Genomic DNA, 20395 nt, shown 5'->3' with positions numbered 1-20395 from the left:
ATAAAGATGTTGATAGTTTATATCAGTCTCTGCAAATGTACACTTCAAGTAAACTGTAGATAGTGAGGTGTGTGCTTTAAACTGAAAGTGTACTCTGTCAAGTTTGAATGTCTGACTTTATTTTATTTATTTATTCAGTGTTTTATATAGAACAGGCATGACCCAATTAGAGTATCAGAGCGCTGCACAATTCCATAGCCTTAACATTTCTACAGCAGGTTTGACATGACCTTTAAGCAAAATTAACAAGCGTATATAATCATTTTGAGTGTGAGACATTTGTTCTTACAAAAACATACATACATGTCCTAACGATTACTAGAGATCGATTTGTACTATAATAGTACTTGATATAGAAGGTATCCTAACTGTGTCTAGCATGCTGTTATTATGGGAGAAATGTTCTCATAAGAAAAGTCTTAGCTTCTTTTTTGAAAACTGAAGTGGATGAGATTATTCTAATGCTTGGTAGAGCATGTTCCAAATTCTTGGTGCAGCACCAGAAAATGCTCTGTCATAAGTTCTCTTCTTCCGGAAAAGTGCAGATGTTAGTAAGAGATCTCCATTGCTCCTAGAGAATCTACTGCCACCTGATAATTTGATTTTCTGGCTTAGGTATAGTGGCGTTTTGTAGTGTATCGTGATACATGCCATTTTTTGTTGGATTCTTGCTTCAAAAGGTAGCCAATTAAGCGCTTTCAGATGTGGAGTGATGTAGTCAAACTTTCTGGAGCCTGTTATGAGTCTTGTGGCCTAATTAAGACAAGCTTTTAGGAGGAGGTGTTGAAATCTTGGGTAGTCCTGATAAAGTTGTTCATCCCTACTGAGTCCTCGAGATGACTAATGCCTGGACTGCCGTTTTGCGGTCTCATGTAGCCATGAATGGGTTCAGTTTTCCAAGATAGCACAGATGGAAGCGGGCATTTTTTGCCATCATGTTAATGTGGGTTTACATGTTCAGGCTCTTATCTAGCGTAATTCCAAGAGACTTGGTTGAGTTCACTAGACTCGGAGTACAGTTTAGTGCAGTGATCAACTTGGCCCATTCCATTAAACTCGCTGAGCTTTTGTGGGGGGAAATCAGAAGGAAAATTGTTTTATGCGGGTTAAGCTTGGTATGATTATTAGTTAAAGAAGAAGAAACACAATCACGTGGAAAGGGGGGTCTAAGGGAACGTTTAATGACCTGGCGTGGATATATTCTCCAATCATATACTGTATACAAACCACATTATCCATGGGTCTGATTAAACAACCTGCTGATATGATGTGTGTAAGAGCTTAAAAATAACCCTGCGACTTATACACCTCTTGACAGGCTATGAAGAAATAACTTTAAATAGGACGGATTCCCATCACTCACCATTGGTGACATGCTTCATTATCTGGGTCTCCTCCTAGTAACACACTAGTGTCATTAAGGGCTGCAACCCTTTCAAAAGGAAAGGGGAGCTCACTGATGTTTTTATGTTGTTCAAAGTTTAGCGATATAACACGCTGTGTATGATCCTGCAGATTTGAGCAATGTGTGGGAGTGATAAGTGCAGTGCAAAAATGATAAATGGTGAATTAAAATTGATCAGTGAGAGAGAAAAAACTTTATTGAATATCTCTCATTGTTCAAGCTTAAAAACAGTGCAATGGCAGTCTCCAACAAATCAATCAATCAATCAATCAATCACGGAATTTGTAGAGCGCACTACTTACCCGCGAGGGTCTCAAGGCGCTGGGGAAAAAAAAAAGGGAAGAGAGGAGGGGGGTGCCGCTACTGGTCAAACAGCCAGGTCTTGAGTAACCTCCTGAAGGTCAGCAGGTCTTGGGTCTGTTGTAGGCTGAGTGGAAGGGTGTTCCAGGTCTTGGCGGCGAGGTGGGAGAAGAATCTGCCGTCTGCGGTGGTTCTTCTGATGTTGGGGACAGTGGCGAGGGACAGGTCGGCAGAGCGGAGCTGGCGGTTGGGGACTTAGAAGTAGAGCCGTCTGTTGAGGTAGGCTGGGCCGATCTTGTGGAGTGCCTTGTGTGCGTGGACGAGGAGTTTAAAGGATATTCTCCTGTCGACGGGGAGCCAGCGCAGGTTTCTCAGGTGGGGGTGATGTAGCTGTGGTGTGGTACGTCGAGGATCAGGCGTGCCGAGGCGTTTCGAATGTGTTGCAGTTGTTTGATGAGCTTGGCTGGGGCTCCCGCATAGAGGGCATTTCCATAGTCGAGTCTGCTACTGACGAGGGCCTGGGTGACTGTTCTTCTTGTATCTGTCGGGATCCACCTGTAGATCTTGCAGAGCATGCGGAGGGTGTTGAAGCAGGAGGAGGAGACTGCGTTGACTTGCTTGGCCATGGAGAGCGTTGAGTCAAGGATGACTCCCAGGTTGCGTGCGTGGTCGGTGGGTGTCGGGGCTGCCCCCAGTGTCGTAGGCCACCAGGAGTCATCCCAGGATGAAGGGTTGGAGCCGAGGATGAGGACCTTCGTCTTGTCCGTGTTCAGCTTTAGTCCGCTGCTCTTCATCCAATCGGCGACGGCCTTCATTCCTTTGTGGAGGTTGGATTTGGCGGTGAGGGTGTCCTTGGTGAGGAAGAGGATCAGTTGAGTGTCATCGGTGTAGGAGATTATGTTGAGGTCGTGCTGTCAGGCGATGCGTGCGAGCGGGGCCATGTAGATGTTGAACAGTGTCGGGCTGAGGGATGATCCCTGTGGTACGCCGCAGATGATCTCTGAGGCTTCGGATCGGAACGGGGGGAGGCAGACACTCTGGGTTCTGCCGGAGAGGAAGGAGGTGGTCCATTCCAGGGCCTTGTCTCGGATCCCTGCATCATGGAGGCGTGCGCATACAGTGCGGTGGCAGACAGTGTCGAAGGCGGCGGCGAGGTCCAGAGGGCCGCGGTCTCACCATTGTCCAGCAGGGTCCTGATGTCATCTGTGGCAGCGCTGAGGGCAGTCTCAGTGCTGTGGTTGAGCGGGACCCTGACTGGGAGGGGTCCAGGATGCTGTTTTCTTCGAGGTATCGGGTTAGCTGTCTGTTGACGATGTTCTCGATGACCTTGGCTGGGAAAGGAAGCGGGGAGATGGGCCGGACGTTCTTGAGGTCTCTCGGGTCCGCCTTGGGTTTTTTGAGCAGGGTGTTGATCTCGGCGTGTTTCCAGCTCTCTGGGAAGGTCGCGGTCTCAAAGGAGAGGTTGATGATGTTGAGCAGGTGGGGTGCGATGGAACTGCTGGCTTTGTTGAAGATGTGGTGCGGAAAGGGTTTGACGGGGAGCTGGAGTGGATTGTGCTCATGGTTTTGATGGTGTCCTCGATGTTCACATTGGCCCAGACTGGCAAGGGGTCGTGGTCGATGATGTGTGGCGAGTCTGGTGTGTCGGTGTCTGTTGGGGCTGTCTGGGTGTTGAAGCTGTTGTGGATGTCTGTGATCTTGCGGTGGAAGAAGGTGGCGAGGGAGTCGCACAGGGCTTGCGACTGCGGGATGTCTTTGGCGTTGGAGAGTTCCTTCACAATGTTGAAGAGCTCCTTGTTGTTGTGTGCGTTGTTGTCAAGTCGGTCTTTGAAGGAGATCCTCTTAGCGGCCCTGATGAGGCGATAGTGTTTGCGGCTGGCGTCTTTGTGGGCTGTGTGGCTGTCCTGTGTCTTTTCACAAATAACTGTCTATGAGTAGAAACTAGGGGTCAACATGTTTTAGCCAGAAAGGATGAGATTTATCCACAGATTTCTTCAGGACCACATAAATATTGCTACTGCATTAGTGAAAAAAAAAATAATAATAGTATAAGTGAAAGGAGGTTAGCTACAAATACAACCTTGTCACCTGTTCTCAGGGATATATTAATTCTCTGCAAGTGACAGTTTGATGTTTGAATCTGAAAAAAATAAAAGTGCGGTCCACAAGTAAAGGGTTGTCACAACTTCAATAGGATTCACAAGCTCAACACATCTAGTCGATACTTAGTGACCTGATTTAATTGTCATCTATGAACTTTAAAATATTTTATAATAATATACTTTCATGCTTACCTGTTTTGCACGAGAAAAAGACCTCACCTCGCTTCGCTTGGCAACAGCTCAGGATAAGGAGGCATCGCTCTATGAGAAAACAAGGGAAGAACCGCAAATGTTCATGATAACCTTGTTATCTGTTACCCTTATTTGTCTATTGTTGAAAAAGGACCATGTACACTCATGACACATAACCATGACTTAAAGAGAACGTTTTTTACAAGCTTAATCATATAGGGATATTCCTATCTGTAATACTGACAGTCTTTGGGAAGATGTATGCATGAGTGACCTCCCATGCGCATCTCCACTTTGTCCAGTGTGGAGACCTATTGTGTATGCCCCCTACTTTATCTTGTCAGGTATTGGTGAGTAGTCATGACACTGTGTACCCACTTTGCAGTCCATCATGTCTGGTTAATGCTTGACTGCACTCTAAAACCCTTCATCAGCGGTGGCTCAATCAAGGAACAACTAAGCTCGGGCACCTCCCGCATGCATTAGAAAGGAAATATCACCTTTGTTGAAATTTGTTACACCTGAACACACAAACTGACTCATCGGACTAGGTCCACCATATTTTCATCCCAGGCTCATCAGTAGATATAGCCCGACCATCGTCCCCTGCCAAGTGAGTGATTAACTAGCGGTGGCGCCGATGGTTACACAGAACGGGCTGACCGAGCTAAACTTGCCGTGTCCATCCGAAACTAGCAAGCGAGGAAAAAAAAAACAAAAAAAACCTGTGGCGCACGCAATGATTGCCCCTCACCTGTCCGTCGGTACCCCTCGCGGTTCACAAAGCCATATGGGAAGGAGCCGAACACCGGGTGATTCCATATTTAAAAATACAAGCTCATGACATGGCTCTCAGTGTATTGGGCAGTATGAGTCATATGGTTTTCTCTAGAACGTCGTGCTAGGAGTCATGAGAATCGTAGTTTGTTAGAACATCCCATGATGCAATTCTCAGTTTATTGGGCAGTGTGAGTCATGTGACCTCTTCTCAAACGTTGTGCAGGGAATCATGGGAATAATAGTTTGTTACAATATCCCATGTGATGCATAGAGTCGGACAAAAGACTATAAACCTGTCAATAGTAGGATTAAGTCTATATAAATATACGTAGACTGTATATCTATATATATGTGCTCTAGGGTATCCCGATTAGATAGGTGATTACATTTTAAGCTTTTCAATTTATGAAGATCACTTTCAGGAGTACCGAGTGTTAATTTGAGTGTCATTATTGTCGTGTAGCTGAAATTTAGCGAGATGTCACGCTCTCTTTTCCGCTAACCAGTCTAAATTTCTGTAACTCCCATATCAAACCCTGCTGTACACCAACACGGAAGGTTTTACCACATTTCATATACACGCTATGGAGCATAAAAGTGACATGCCATGTGTTCTAACCAAAATCTGTGTTTCTTACAGTCATGGCTCCTGTGTCTCAGTCTCCCTTTTCTGCCATGTCATGATTGTAGCTATATCAAATACTCAGGATATTATTCAGTTGTCATATAATATACATGTCTACAAATGTATGTTGGGGATATAGGCAGTATGATTGAAAATTAAAATTGTCATATGCCCGTGTCTACTACACCCCTTGGACTGGTAGACCATCATTATGGGATGTAATCCACTGCATGCAGAGGCCAGAAGTGCCTGATGTATAGCGGGGTGTAAAGCTGATCTTTAGTAGCTGCATTCAATCAACTGGAGATGTCTTGCCCATATCCTCCCATCAACCAATACCATCTGTCTGATGTCCTCCCAGCAAACAATGCCGGCTGTCTTGAAAGATCAATGTCCAGTCACTCACAGAGTCTAAATTATAGAGCGTCCCATGGTATCTCATCATTCAATCCTATTCTGTCTCCCTGCAATTTGAAAACCCGTTTCTGTTCTCTAATAAGTAAGAATTTAGCGACATCTGTGATGTGTGTGGGAATGAATGGTTGTTCCAGACGGTCCAGGAGAATTTTTCAGGCCTGTGATTGACTTCCAAGAAATGTCTTGTAAATCTTGTAGCTTGTCTCTTGCATCGCACCGTGCTCTTGTGTTCCAGTATTCTTAATTTGACCTTTCGGGTGGTCATGCCCACAAATTGTAATTTACATGGGCAGGTGATTAAGTAAATACGTTTATCGCTATTACAATTGGTAAACCTATTTTGTAAAGTGGCCCCGGACGGCTGGAAGGTCACAGAGTGTCCCTATCGCTGGAGAGGGTTTGGGTCTGGTGTGGACGAGTTGGTCCCGAAGATTAGTGCTTCTTTCAAAAGAGAAGAATGGTGGTGGTGGAATCGGTTTGTTCCCAATACTGAGTATGCACCAATGTTTACGTACACTTTTTTGGATGCTTTTAGACATGGTACTAAAAGTGTTAACAGAGGTCATCCTCATTAGCTCAGGTTTAGGTTCAGATGGTTCCAACGAGGCCTCTCTGTTGTTGTTCATGGCCCGTTTGAGTGAGCGACGCACCAATTTCCTGAGATATTTCCTGTCGCACAGTTGAGATGACAGAGTGGTAGCATGATTAGCAAACCTCTCTTTTGTAGAGTAATTTCTTTGTGCCCAGAGAAACTGGCCGAATGGTAAATTGTCACAAAGTGACTTTGGATGATGGCTATCGTAGCGAAGCAAAGAGTTTCTAGCCATCGGATTCCTATATAGCTCAGTCTCAAGGCCTGATGGTGTTGTTGCAATCAGTAGATCCAGAAATGCTTACTTATTTTTTATCATATTCCACCATGAATTTCAAAAATTCAATCCTGCTGTTGAGCCACGTTTGGAAGAACATATTAGACTCTGGGTTACCTCACCACACGACGAGGACGTCGTCTTTATCGCACTTCCATAGACATATCGAGGCTCTAAAGGGGTTAGTCTGTGTCAAAACATGTTCCTGCTCGAAGCCATGGACATACAAATTTGCCAGACTGGGAGCAAAAACGCTTCCCATGCTGGTACCGGAGATTTGGAGATAAATGGTATCCTCAAACTTAAAGAAGTTCTCTTTCATGCCAAGTTGGGCGCATGCCATAATAAAGTGTACCGGGGTGATGGAGTCCAAATCACTATCGGCCAAAAATGATACTGTTACAATTCACTCCCTGTACTCTTGTGCCCACCACCAGGGGGCCAAATTGTGGGGCTTTCCAGTGTTCTAATGTGCCTCCAGACACTCCCCTGTAGGCATATCCTGACTTCCAGGAGTTTGGACATCATTTAGGAATGGAAATCCATTCCCAATCCATGCCGGGTTTTGTGGAAGCCAGTTTGCTCATGCTGCAAACTCTATTTCCTAGAATTCCCTGCTCTCTACTTCATCTCCACCCCTGCAGACCAAGGATGGGTGGAGGAATTCAGCTCACCTGATATATATTATTACTGTGAGCTCTTTTAAGCCCCAGCTCCCTTCATACCAAGGTTGGTTATTATAGCTAGATTCCGGTGAGACCGATCCTTGTTTCCTGAGCTGTTTGATCGTCCTTGATTCCTGAGCTATAGTTAATCCTTGATTCCTGAGCAATAGCTATTCCTTGTGCCTGAATCAACACTGCCTGCAGTGCTACCTTATTTCCTGAGTTCCTGAGCTATAGTTATTCTTTGTTCCTGGGCTTCAGCTATTTCTTGTTCCTGATTTGCACAGATTACAGTGCTCTCTTGACTCCTTGTTCCTTAGCTGTAGCTCTTTCCTGTTTCCTTGAACCAGCACTGCCTGCAGTGCTACCTTGACCCCCTGAAGCTTTAGGAATTCCCTGTTCCTGCCCCAGCACTGCCTTCTATGCTACTTTGTTTTCTTGATTCCTTAACCTGCACTATTCTAGTATACCCTTGTAGACTCCCCTTCTGTATATCCTTTTCCAGTCCCTGCCTTTCTTCCCATTTCCTTGGTTCATGTTCAGTTTGCTGTCTTTCTATTCTGCTGTCTTGCTTCTGTTAACTTGTATGTTTGTTACCTGCTTTCTGCCAAGTGTGCCCTGTGATTTCCTTCATTTCCTGTTAAGCACTCCTCCTTGCTAGCTCCTTGTCCATTGTGCTAGTGTTTAGTTCTACCCCCTTGATGTTACTGCCTTGTGTGTTCCTGTTTGATCGCCAGGATCCATGGGTACAGCTGACTACCTAGGTGGTGTTTCTTGTTCACTGTGAGTATTGTCTTTGAGTTACATTTATAACATCACCATAGGTATAATCTCCACAGACCCTGCCAGTGCATACATATCCTATATGTAGGAATTTTCAGTCAGTATCTGTAACAGCAATTGTGGGTGAAGAACTTACTGAGCTTCAGTCTTACCGTGTGGAGCTCCTGAGTGCTTTACCCCACACGCCCCTTTATTGTTAATGTTGTATTATATATATGTCTTGCATGTCCCTTCTGGGTGTAGTTAGTCTGAATGCTAAATTGCCTTGTAAGTTCCCGTCCTTTCTGAGTCTTACCCATTTTGCTCACTTTTACAGGCTTCCCCTTCGGATCTCTTTTCCTCCTCTGACTTCCTATGTGATCCTGGGCAGCACTGTACTCCTCTCTGTGTACGTTTTCTACCCCGTTCCCAGTCCTTGCCCAAGTCCTTGACTGTGTTCCTGACATAGTCCCGGACAGCCCCTGACAGATACTATGGCATCAAGAGGTTCATCCTGAGGAATCGAAGTATAGAGCGACTCAACGTCGAATGAAACTAGATAGTCAGTTGCCATGTCAAATTCCACCTGCGGTAACATACATAAAACGTCATTGGTGTCTTGCAGGAAAGTGGGCATTTCCTTCACCATAGGTCTGAGGAAATGGTCCACAAAAGCAGACAATGGTTCCAAGACTGATCCCAGTCTGGAGATGATGGGTCACCCTGGTGATGGCCTATCAGGTTTATGCACCTTCGGAAGTACATAAAAATAGGACATTACTGGGTGATCGGTTTGAAAAAAAGGCTGCCTCCTGGGTGGTTATCCAGCCTTCACTCACCGCTTCTTCTACCATAGTGACAATGGTGTTTTTATCTTCTCAGTGGGGTCAATTTACAGAGGGCAGTAGGATCTTTTGTCGGCTAATTGCCGTGAGCATTCTGTGCGATATGTGTCAGTGTCAAGAATGAAAATCTCACCGCCTTTGTCCACCGGTTTGATAGTAATCCGGTTGTTACTGGTTAGTTTGCGTAATGCCAATTGTTCTTGTTTGGGAAGATTGCAGTATGAGTTGTTCCCTCTTTTACAGAGTGCCGTTACGTCTTCACTGACAGCTTTTTCAAAGGTTAAGACTTGTGCTGGAACCAGATCGGCTGGTGGATTGAAAGTCGAGCAATTCTTTAGACCAGTGTTCAAGCCAGCAGGGTCTGTCGGTTCTTGTTGTTCTTTCTTAAAGAAGAAATGTAAACGTATTTTGCGAAAAAATTTCCCAAGTTCACATTGGGTCTGGAAGGGGTCACCTCGGAAAGTAGAGACAAAATCTAGGCTTCTGTTCAGGACTTGTAGTTTGTCCGTTGTCATTATCCGGGGAACTCAGGTTGACCACTAGTCCGTCTCTGTGCTGGTCCCCGCTTGTTGTGGGGTTTTCTTCTTGTTGCTGCGCAGACTCCGGGGCGACGGAGGGGGGCTCCAATGTACATGGGCCTGTTGGTTTCTCCGTCTTCCTCTCGAGCGCCCGTGGCCAAATCCTAAAAAAGGCTGATTATTAAAATTGTGGGGATATTGTGGTGGTGCTGCAAATGGACTCATGGGTGGTTGGAAGGAAGGGGCTGCAAAGCCCCATGGATTAAGTTGCCACCATGGTTGAAACTGGTTTGGTGGTCCATTTCTCCAATTTGCTCTGTTGGCCACTCCTTGTGGAGGAGTCGGAGTAACTCGATCCCTCATCCGAACTCGATGTTCCATAAGAAGAGCCCCGTTTACGTCCTCTGCTGTTGAACTCCGGGGGGGTGTAGTTATCAATTTTTTCAATTTCAAGTCTTTATTTCGATTTATCATCATAAAAGACACATAGTACTTGACAATTATAAAATAAATAGAGGGGTACAGAAGGCAAAAGGGGGGACCATAGATTCAACTTAGACTGCAAATAGGTCATTCATGGCAGCTGGAATTATAAATAAATAAATATCTCATACATTTAAAATACGTAAAAAGTTAAAAAATATATCAATTAATCAGACGAGGCGTAATTTATAAGCACGAATAATCCAGAACCAATGAAGAAATTTTGAAACAGCAATAATCACAGTTTGAGATGTGTTTGACTTAAAACACCGCAAAGCCTCAACCCCTGTCGGAAAAAACCAAATAAGAGACAGATTGGTTTAATCCAAACCTGTCTTGGTGTTTTGTACTCTGGACAGATGAATAGAATATGTGCGATATTTTCTCGATGAGCTGGGCAAAAGGGACAATCAGGTTTTATATCATTACGGCATTTTGCAACATATGTATTAATTGGAAGAGTGCCCACCCTGAATTGGTGATATCGCTTTCTGTCCTCAACGACAGTGATACAGTCCCAATAATTTTCGAACCGGGGTTTATCCTTAATTGCCAGAAAGTCCGAAGTTAGAGATGGGCCAATACTTGAACCAAATCTTCTTTCTGAGACCAACATGTCTTTTAGGGTTTTCCTGGGGGAAAAAGTGTGTACTAAAGGCTCCTCCCATAAGCTTGCTAGGCCCATTGCAGAATACAGTAACCTGACCTCCCTCATCCATAGAATCTTGTTCCCCTTGTCAGACCCCCTGACATCCAGGAAAGCCTGGGCGTATTCGGAGAGTTCAGGGGTAACCCAAAGCCTCCTCCAATAAGCCACAGGTCTATATCTTGCAATATCCTCAAGGCGTTGGATCCCCAGGTCATAATACAGGGGGATTAGGGGAGTTGAGGTCGGGAGGCCAGTAATCAATCGCAAAAACTTGTTTGGGCTAAAACGCACCCTTGGCGAACTCCCCTGGCAATTGAAAATTTATCTGTGACACTGCCTGATTGGTTCCATCTTACTTGAGCAAAATTTTCCTCGTGCAATTTAATTAAAAAAAGTAAAATGTCAATAGGCATTCCTTGATCTTTAAAAACAGACCACATTTTTGCTCGAGGGACTAAATCAAAAGCTGATTTAAGATCAACAAAGGCTGCAAATATCATGCCATTCCCCAACTGAACCACCCGCCAGTAGATTAATAGAAACCTAAATACCTGATCAATGGTACTTGTGTGGCTGCGAAACCCTGCCTGTAATGGTGATAGAATTTCCTCCTCCTCTATCCACCCCTGTATCCTTAATAGGACAAGCCTTGCTACCACCTTCTGTATACAGTCGATCAGGCTTATAGGCCTGTAGTTACCCGGATCGGAGCGATCTCCCTTTTTGAAAATCGGGATAATCTGGGCGCCCCTCCAAGTATTAGGTATGGGTGAACCATCCGATATGCAGTTAGCTAAGGAAAGAATGTAAGGTGCCCAAAGATCTTTGTCGTGCATGAACAGGTCAGCTGGAACCATATCTAACCCTGGTGCTCTTCCTCTAGGGATAGATTTCAAGACCTTATGAATCTCATTTAAATCAAAGGCCAAAGGAGTTGTAGCCATATTGGAAAAATTATTGGTATACGACTCTCTTCGTAAGCATCCGAGGGAGCAAACTGGGATGCACAGGGCCCGATTCACAGAACTAACTTAAGACAAAATCCTAAACTTACTACCATTTTGGTATTCACAGAAGGCACTTACTCATTTTGGTATTCACAGAAGGCACTTACTCATTTCGGTATTCACAGAAGTTAGGAGTCCTAACTTTAGGACTCCTAAATGCCTTCTGTGAATACCGAAAGTCTTAAAATTAGGATTTTTTTCAGTTTAGTAGTAGTATAGTTAGGACTCCTAACTTTAGGACTCCTAAATGCCTTCTGTGAATACCGAAAGTCTTAAAATTAGGATTTTTCTCAATTTAGTAGTCCTAAATTTAGGACTCCTAACTTTAGGACTCCTAAATGCCTTCTGTGAATACCGAAAGCCTTAAAATTAGGATTTTACTCAGTTTAGTAGTAGTATAGTTAGGACTCCTAACTTTAGGACTCCTAAATGCCTTCTGTGAATACCGAAAGTCTTAAAATTAGGATTTTTCTCAATTTAGTAGTCCTAAGTTTAGATTTAGGACTACTAAATTGAGAAAAATCCTAATTTTAAGACTTTCGGTATTCACAGAAGGCATTTAGGAGTCCTAAAGTTAGGAGTCCTAACTATACTCCTACTAAACTGAGAAAAATCCTAATTTTAAGACTTTCGGTATTCACAGAAGGCATTTAGGAGTCCTAAAGTTAGGACTCCTAACTTCTGTGAATACCGAAATGAGTAAGTGCCTTCTGTGAATACCAAAGTGAGTAAGTGCCTTCTGTGAATACCAAAATGGTAGTAAGTTTAGGATTTTGTCTTAAGTTAGTTCTGTGAATCTGGCCCATAGTGCGTAACCCACTGGCTGGGAGGTACAAAGTTGATTGGTTCTTTTCTTATTTGACCCCTACCCCACCTGACTAGGTCCCAAAAGGAACACATCGATCGTTTTTTACTGGCTGAGCAGAGATCATTCCAATAATCCTGATCCCATGCACGTTTGGCATCCAGTTGAGCTTTTTTGTATGATTCACGGGCAGCCCTAATACAAGCTATATCCTTAGTTTTAACTGCATCGGACAAAGCACGATAAGCAGTCCTGCATGATTTCCCATACCATTGGTCCTCCTTTCGGGGTGGTCTGTTGGGTTTGGCATGAGTTTGTTTTATAAAAAAAACACTAAGTTGGTTGAATAAATTCAAATGAATAATATTTGCATTTCCCATGTTTTCCTTCTGAGCAATACAAGTCTGTAGATCATTTGTGGCTTTGGTGGTTAAATCCTTAATTATTAAAATTTGCCTCTCGTCCAGTAGGCAATTAGCCCATTTGACTCGCCTTGAGTCGTTAGATGGAACAATTTCCACCGTCCTAGGGGGATTCCCTTGACTATTAATATGGTATAATTGGAATGATAGTAATAGGGGGTCATGATCACTCTCCACCCTCTCCATCACTTTCATATCCTTAATATTTGACCAATGTTCTTTATTAGTCAATATATAGTCGATGCGACTTTTACGTAAGCCATTATTAAACGTAAAAGCCCCCTGTTTATCAGATGCTGATCTACCATTAATTGTGCGTAGACCTTGGCCCAGGCAAAGTGCCTTAAGCTGAAGTACAGCCTCGGTCCATTTATGTACTGGCGCAAGAGTCAGCTGGGGGATGTTCCAGGTACGATCCTCCTCAAGAGTGAGATCAATATCATCAGCATCCAGAGGTACAAAGCAACAATTAAAATCACCACCTACAATGACATTACCCCCCTTGCAAAATACATCGAGAAGCTGGTCCAACTCCTCCACAGTTTTTGAGGATTTACCTCCTGGTAACCCTCTAGCATAAATATTAAAAACAAATAACTCCTTTAATCCTGAGCGCTGGATTTGAATAAGTAGGATGTCATTACTGTTTGTGTCCAGTTGAGTCAGAGAATACCCTCTATCCTGTTTAATCCAGGTTAAGAGACCCCCCTTAGCTCTTCCATGGAGACTTGGGACAGCGGGGACTTAAAAGCTGAGGTAACCAGGTCTGTAATCTAAAACAGTTGACCAGGTTTCCTGCAACAATATAATGTCCTTGTTTTCAAAAAACTTGGACCAATCAGATGACACAACTTTTTTCCTGATTCCTGCTACATTCCATGAAACTAAAGATGAGAAGACATTATCCCCAATCTTACCACAAAGTAAAACTTCCTGCAGGTCTCCGCCAACAGGAACCTCATATTGAGGTACTACTAGCGGAGTACTATTAGTATTGGATGGGACACTGGTCAAGGTCACTTCTCTAGATTCCCGGGGAATTACATTATGTGGATCTACATCAGATGGTGTGTTGGCTGCAGAGAGTATCACTAACGAAGGTCCTCGCAGACCCTGATCTTGGCCATTAACCAGTCAGTCATTACAGTCCAAAGAACTCAACGCCTTAAATCTATTACTTACGGTAATGGGTCTGACATAGGAATCCGGACAAGAAACAGGGCCCCTCACTTTGCCAATAACTTTAGGGCAAGGGGGGTAGAAAAACCCTAGAGGCAGAATATTAATACGATCTTGGTGTATTCTCATTGAGCCTGCCTGTCTAAGGATGTTATCTACCAGCTGGGGGGATGCAAAGTTGACAACAACACAATCTCCATCCATGCACTTTTTAGTGTCTCCCACCCAGTTGACCCTTCGGACCATCTTGAAATTAGTGTAGAGATTATCACCCAGGACTGTTCTGGAATTCAAAAAGTGTAGTACTTTATTCTTAAGTGATACCCAGTGTTCCTCTTTACCATCTAGTGTTTTGGGGACGTTTGCCAAAATGATGGAATATGGGCACGCCTCAGGGGGGAGATGGAATATTGTGGCTTTTCGGGAAGGGTAAGGAATACCATTTAAATTGTCTCTAAGGCCCCCAGAGCCAGCGGTGGTGTTTCTTACAGGAATAGAATTATTAGTTACATTGATTTCCTGAGCCCCTGCTGGTTCTCTAAATGTCTGAGCTCTGACATCCGAGCTAATATTTACTAGTATTTGTGTGGGAACTACGTCAGAGCAGGTACCCGTTGGTTTGGTCATAGTCAGGGAACCCTGTTGACTTAATACCTTACTTTCCAGGGCCGCTAGTCTATAATCAATTAGCTCAAGTTTTTCCATTACTGGATTGATCAGGGCCTTAAAGCGCTCCTCTAGAACCCCCAGGAATCTGGCCATTTGGTCTCCCTCAATGGGGTTGGCTATAGGGGAAGATGTTGTTTGGGTACCCTCCGCTTGAAATTTGGATTTTTCAGGCTAGATCAATTGGCTAGTTACTTGAGGACCCATGCCAGTAGTGGATTTATTTTTCCTTGCTTGTTTCGCACGCGGTTTACTGCCCTTAATGGCACTCTCTGCCTTCCGCTTCCTTGATAACTCTTTGGTACTGGTAGCAAGCTCAACCCGTGCCTGTCTAGTGCGTGTGTTAGGAGGAGAAGGCATCGGGCTTAGAGCAAGGGGGCAGGGTGCATTTGGTATATCTAGTGGTCCAAGACTTCGAGGCACTACCATTGGAGCTTGAGAATTATCCAATGAAACAGCAGTCGAAGCAGTATTCGAGTTGTTAGTATTAATGCTACATGGCTCAAGAGATAACCTCCTTTCAACTAATTCTATCTCTTTAGCCACTGCCGTTTCTGCTCGTTTAAGGTATGCATCCAGTGTCCCAGCCCCCCCTTTAGAGTTGGTAATACATTTAGCCATAGTACTAGGCTACACTCAAAATGATGCACAATAGCACAATAGTACAGTGGCACAGATCGGGCAGTATACGTAAAAGTAGTCACAAGACCAAACACTCAATGGTACATAAATGTCTCGCAATAACTTATCTGAGTGTCCCCATGCCAGGAAACACAATGTTAGGGGGCTGGCCCGACCCGACCTCCAACGACCTCGGACGGCCACAGACGGCCCGCCTTTTGCCCGGGCTTAGCCCGGCGCTGCCCGCGCGCTGTCCCGCGATGCGGAAGGTATGCTGGAATTTAAAGCGCCTCCGGGCGCGTGAGTAGCGTCACCTGTTCCGCCCTCCACAGCCGGGGAGACTGGGTAATGTAGTTTTCTCCACACGGCGGCCACGTTATCAGCAAAGCGGCAGCGGGAGGGAATGAGGCCAGCAGCACCCAGAGCAACCACAAGGAACAACAGGTAGGTTTTCGTGGGTCCCCCAGATTCACAACAGCGTCAGGACAACCCCCGCTCCCCCGGAGGTATGCTGGAATTTAAAGCGCCTCCGGGCGCGTGAGTAGCATCACCTGTTCTGCCCTCCAGAGCCGGGGAGACTGGGTAATGTAGTTTTCTCCACACGGCGGCCGCGTCATCAGCAAAGCGGCAGCGGGAGGAAATGAGGCCAGCAGCACCCAGAGCAACCACAAGGAACAACAGGTAGGTTTTCGTGGGTCCCCCAGATTCACAGCAGCGTCAGGACAACCAGTAGTTATCACTTATGCATGGATACACCCTCTCATGGGTGAAGCGTGCCAGGTCTTTCTTGAACTTCTCGATCTTGGTAAACAGGATCAAATCCTTGAATTCCTTGTTGGTTTTGTTGGATTCTTCTTGATTCTTTTTAAATGATGTTGCTGTAATGGTCACCTTAATCTGTGATTCTAAAAGTTGGATCTCAATAAGTATGGTGTCAGCCACACGCTTTGCTGTTCAAATGATTAGAATTAACCAATCGCGCGTGCAGCGCCATGCTATTAGTGACCAGTCTTTCAGAAATGTTTTATCTTGGAGGAAAAGCCTAGGAACATTGGTAACTATTAAACCCATTGGGGCGCAATTGCCCCTCAAATATTCGGTCATAATCGCCCCATGGATAATAGTGCATGAATGTGATTTCTTGAGCCCTAACACCTTTCCCCATTCATCTTCATTACTACTCATGGTAGATTGTAAAGTGTCTAGAATACTCAGGTTAGTGGAGAGTATCGATTGTAAAACATCATCGTTGTAAGCTAGTCCGCAAATCTCAGTCATGGTGGTCCTATGTCAATAGTAAACTATAGTACACCTTAAAAACAGAACACAAACAGGGGGATGGGAAGATACTGACTGTGTATATAGTACAGTGTAAGACCATTACTTATATATGGTCGAATCTTTCAAAGACCCGCAGCCTCAGTCCTATTTAAAGTTATTTCTTCATAGCCTGTCAAGAGGTGTATAGGTCTCAGGGTCCTTTTTAAGCTCTAACACACATCATATCAGTAGGTTTTTCAATCAGACGCGTGGATAGTATGATTATTAGTCAGCCACTGTACAGTCCTCTCTAATGCCTGATGCATCATGATGATCTCTGCCAACGATATAATCTTGACATATTTTTAAGTTTTAAAGAAAATTTTATTGAGATTTAAATATAACAGAATCGTAATAAAACATCATGACTAAATTCAATTACAAAGAAAATTGTCCTCTGAGAAGGGAGGGAAGGAAGAGGTAAGGGAAGGGAACAAAAAGGGAAAAAAGAGACTGTCAAATATTAGAGCAAAGTAGAAATATAAAAAGTATAAATATTATTGCTGTATAACACGCATGTATAAGAAGTATAAAAGTACAATTGAGTATAAAGAGACTTCTCTAGTCATAACATATGAAATATTCAGGAATACAAACATTTTATACGTATAGATGCTTAAAAAACAACAATAATATGTTCAAGGAGGATTGGGAACTTCCTCTGTAGGAGGATTGTGTAATGGCCGAGAACGAGCAGCTTCATTCAAAAAGTTTGTAATTGGTATCCATAATACATCGCGTTTAATAGCAAGGGTAATGGGATATACATAGGCCCTGTCTAATCTATGGTGATAACAAACCCCATACCACCAAGCCTGAAAAGAAATATTTGAGGCATCCTTCCACGACTTAGTGATTTGTTGAAACGCCACAGCTATGAGCAGGTCAATAATAGGAGTGTCTATAGTGGAGAGAGACCATATGTCGGAAGTGATTTGTTGAAACGCCACAGCTATGAGCAGGTCAATAATAGGAGTGTCTATAGTGGAGAGAGACCATATGTCGGAATAATCTTGACATATAACTATGTATCATCTGCATACATGTGAAAGGAGATGTTTGCCTGCTATAAAATTTCTGTTAGTGGTTCTACATACAGATTGAATAGAGATGGCGATAGTGTTGATCCCTGTGGTACTCCCATAAGATTTGGGGATGATGCTAATAGTATTTGGTTCACCATGAATCTTTGTGATCTGTTCTCTAAGAAGGATCTAAACCAATCTAGGACTTTACCAGATAATCTCATTCTTTCCTCCAGCCCGTCTAGTATTTTGAAATGGTTTACCGTGTCGAATGCGGACGAAAGGTCGAGCAGTACTAGGAGACAAGTTTTGTTGCAGTCTAGAGCAAGTAGAGCGTCATCCACTGTGTGAAGAATTGTTGTTTTAGTATTGTGATTTGGTCTGAACCCCGATTGGTAGCCATTAAGAAGTTTGAATTCATAAATGTGTTGGCTTATTTGTGGTTGAACACATTTTTCCAGAACTTCGGCTAGCGTGGGAATGTTTGTTACTGGTAGAAGGTTGTTAGGGTCTGAGGGCTTCTCAGTAGGTTTTTTTAAGATGGGAGTGACTTGCCCCATTGTTAGGCAGCCTGTTAAGGAGCCATGCGATAGTGAAGCGTTAATATTCTTGGTCCATGAGGGGACGAGCAAATGGTTGATTGTAGAACAATATTTTAGAGGAGAGGATCATTGAAGTGGTTGTTCGGTTTTATGGTCAATAGGGTTTTGGCAATATCTTTGTGATTATTTTACTTGGATTCTGACCATAGAGCATTTTTTTTGGGTGTTGACTGAACGGGTAGAGACTGAAGCTAAGCTGGAGTGTTCTTTTGGATTGAGGGGTTCTCAGAGGCTTTCTTGAGCTCGATCTCCAGGGAGTTAGCTTTGGCTGTAAATAAGGCAATTCTTCACAAATGATTTTGTTAGATTGATCTTTTAACAATTTGAAGAGTTTACTCAGTTTAGAATACTTTTATGTTACGCGCTGCCCGCGCGCTGTCCCGCGACGTGGGAGGTATGCTGGAATTTAAAGCGCCTCCGGGCGCGTGAGTAGCGTCACCTGTTCCGCCCTCCAGAGCCGGGGAGACTGGGTAATGTAGTTTTCTCCACACGGCGGCCGCGTTATCAGCAAAGCGGCAGCGGGAGGGAATGAGGCCAGCAGCACCCAGAGCAACCACAAGGAACAACAGGTAGGTTTTCGTGGGTCCCCCAGATTCACAACAGTGTCAGGACAACACCTGCTCCCCCGGAGATATGCTGGACTTTAAAACGCCTCCGGGCGCGTGAGTAGCGTCACCTGTTCTGCCCTCCAGAGCCGGGGAGACTGGGTAATGTAGTTTTCTCCACACGGCGGCCGCGTTATCAGCAAAGCGGCAGCGGGAGGGAATGAGGCCAGCAGCACCCAGAGCAACCACAAGGAACAACAGGTAGGTTTTCGTGGGTCCCCCAGATTCACAACAGCGTCAGGACAACACCCGCTCCCCCGGAGGTATGCTGGAATTTAAAACGCCTCCGGGCGTGTGAGTTGCGTCACCTGTTCCGCCCTCCAGAGCCAGGGAGACTGGGTAATGTAGTTTTCTCCACACGGCGGCCGCGTTATCAGCAAAGCGGCAGCAGGAGGGAATGAGGCCAGCAGCACCCAGAGCAACCACAAGGAACAACAGGTAGGTTTTCGTGGGTCCCCCAGATTCACAACAGCGTCAGGACAACACCCGCTCCCCCGGAGGTATGCTGGAATTTAAAGCGCCTCCGGGCGCGTGAGTAGCATCACCTGTTCCGCCCTCCAGAGCCGGGGAGACTGGGTAATGTAGTTTTCTCCACACGGCAGCCGCGTTATCAGCAAAGCGGCAGCGGGAGGAAATGAGGCCAGCAGCACCCAGAGCAACCACAAGGAACAACAGGTAGGTTTTCGTGGGTCCCCCAGATTCACAACAGTGTCAGGACAACCAGTAGTTATCACTTATGCATGGATACACCCTCTCATGGGTGAAGCGTGCCAGGTCTTTCTTGAACTTCTCGATCTTGGTAAACAGGATCAAATCCTTGAATTCCTTGTTGGTTTTGTTGGATTCTTCTTGATTCTTTTTAAATGATGTTGCTGTAATGGTCACCTTAATCTGTGATTCTAAAAGTTGGATCTCAATAAGTACATCATCGTTGTAAGCTAGTCCGCAAATCTCAGTCATGGTGGTCCTATGTCAATAGTAAACTATAGTACACCTTAAAAACAGAACACAAAAAGGGGGAGGGGAATATACTGACTGTGTATATAGTACAGTGTAAGACCATTACTTATATATGGTCGAATCTTTCAAAGACCCGCAGCCTCAGTCCTATTTAAAGTTATTTCTTCATAGCCTGTCAAGAGGTGTATAGGTTTCAGGGTTCTTTTTAAGCTCTAACACACATCATATCAGTAGGTTGTTCAATCAGACCCGTGGATAGTATGATTATTAGTTAGCCACTGTACAGTCCTCTCTAATGCCTGATGCATCATGATGATCTCTGCCAACGATATAATCTTGACATATAACTATGTATCATCTGCATACATGTGAAAGGAGATGTTTGCCTGCTATAAAATTTCTGTTAGTGGTTCTACATACAGATTGAATAGAGATGGCGATAGTGTTGATCCCTGTGGTCCATGAGGGGACGAGCAAATGGTTGATTGTAAAACAATATTTTGAGAGGAGAGGATCATTGAAGTGGTTGTTCGGTTTTATGGTCAATAGGGTTTTGGCAATATCTTTGTGA

Source organism: Triturus cristatus, chromosome 6 (assembly GCF_964204655.1).
Source record: "Triturus cristatus chromosome 6, aTriCri1.1, whole genome shotgun sequence".
NCBI classification, from domain to species: Eukaryota; Metazoa; Chordata; class Amphibia; order Caudata; family Salamandridae; genus Triturus; species Triturus cristatus.
This window is presented reverse-complemented; position numbering follows the sequence as displayed.